This window comes from Thalassophryne amazonica, chromosome 18 (assembly GCF_902500255.1).
Source record: "Thalassophryne amazonica chromosome 18, fThaAma1.1, whole genome shotgun sequence".
Taxonomy (NCBI): domain Eukaryota; kingdom Metazoa; phylum Chordata; class Actinopteri; order Batrachoidiformes; family Batrachoididae; genus Thalassophryne; species Thalassophryne amazonica.
The window spans coordinates 55,959,998-55,961,903 of NC_047120.1; positions in this window are offsets into that span (position 1 = coordinate 55,959,998).

A 1,906-nucleotide genomic window follows, 5' to 3' on the forward strand; every position below is an offset into this window, starting at 1 on the left:
AATCTTTGTTCACAAGGTCACCATTTTTTTTTTTTTAGGGATTAATAAAGTTCTTTCTTATTGATAGTTTCACCCCGGTTGTCATCGTAATACTGTCCCGTACTATGTACAAAATCAAACTTTCTCAGATTAAATTTATTCAAAATCAGTGATTAAAAAGGCTTGGATTCCGAAGAATTCTCTCGCAGGCGCTCTGTTCATTCAGAACCCCAAACAAAGGACAAACAATTCTTATAAAACACAACGTGGCTGTGACAAAAAACAGACCTTACGTATTTTGTAAAACCTTCCCTTACTGGTCTCCCTTGGGTATAGAGGAAGGTCCAAACCTACGCAATAATGGGACATATTGTAATTTAAATTGTAACTTGAATCTCTGTTCTAAGTGGTAAAACCGGTTCAAACCAGTTCCACATACATGTTTAAGCAGGTAACAGACTAAAAGTACACCAAACTAAAAGTAATTCTGTAATACCAAAACAAATAGCAAATAAAACAATATATAAACACACAAATATATCTAACATCATTAAGACCAAACAAATTCAATGTTGACCTTTTTTGATTCTGTCGTCACCAGGGTCTTTAAAATCTTGTCCGTGATACCTTGACAAAGATGTGTCTCAAAGTGAAATTCTGTACCAAAAGTCACCTCGCCAACCTTGGAAAATTTTGATGTTGACCTTCTTTGGATAGTTTTGGCTACCAGGGTCAGAGTCTGTAAACTTTTATATGCAATATCTTAAAATCTTGATTGGGGTAAATCCTTTCCATTCAAATTGTAGCCACCAGGCCAGTCTTTGAAACCTTGTTTACACAATATGTTAACAAAGACGTTCATCAAAGTGAAACATGCTATCCAAGATGACCTTGTACAAGTTCAATGTCGACCATGTTTTGATTCTAATTGTGGATACCTGGGGATAGAATCTCAGATGTTGTATATGCAATATCTTGCAAATTATTGGTTGAGCTAATAGGATTAATAAATGGAATAGTGTTGACAGTGTTGAATGCTTGGTCTCCAAAGTAAAGGTCAAACAAGGTCTACGTCTGTTGGATTCTATAACGTGACATGTTACCTCGTAACGTGATAAGTATGGTCCAAACTATTCCTTTTAAAAACCGTGTTAACTAGTAATTTGCATCACTTTTTACCAAAATTCGAGCAACTTTAACTTTTGATCCCTGCACAAAATGAAACTGACCTTTGTCACCATTCTTGCTGTTTTATCCCTTAACTCCATAGAATTCAGTCACAGATAGTCCAAACTATACCTTTTTGGAATCTTTATGATCAGGCAAATAATGTGGAATATTTTTCCAATATGATTGGAGCATCTTTTAATTTTGACCTCTGTGTAATTCTTCAACTGACCCCTACTTGACCACCGATTGAAAAGTCAAGTGGCCAGTCGGTTTTTCAATAGAGGGTTGTCTGAGGAGTATTTCTGCCGAATTTGATGCTTTTTATCACCATTTGCAGGATTCCCCTCTAAATATTCTCTTATCTGCTGCACTATTAGGCATGTTTTGGTTCTCGTTGTGGACCACACTGGCACCAAGTCTCAAACCAAGTGTATATGACGTCATGGATTGGATTCTAATGAAACTACTGTACATTATACACCTTGCGCAAGTTTGAGGTTGGTGTTGGCAGTGCAGGTGAGGAGAAATACAGCCCTTTTTTAAAAAACGAAAGGAAAAACAAAGTCACATTTTAATGTGCATGCTATTTAATGAAATGCTGTGTATATAGTATGTATATTTCCCCCTATAATGTTAAGATTTGTACGTAGTGGCGTTTTCATGTCGGCAGCTTGCAGGCTATTGGTGCATTTCGGTACCGTCAGTAGATCAGGATGGGGAGGACCTCTTTAGGCGGGTGTTGGTGGTGGAGTGGGCT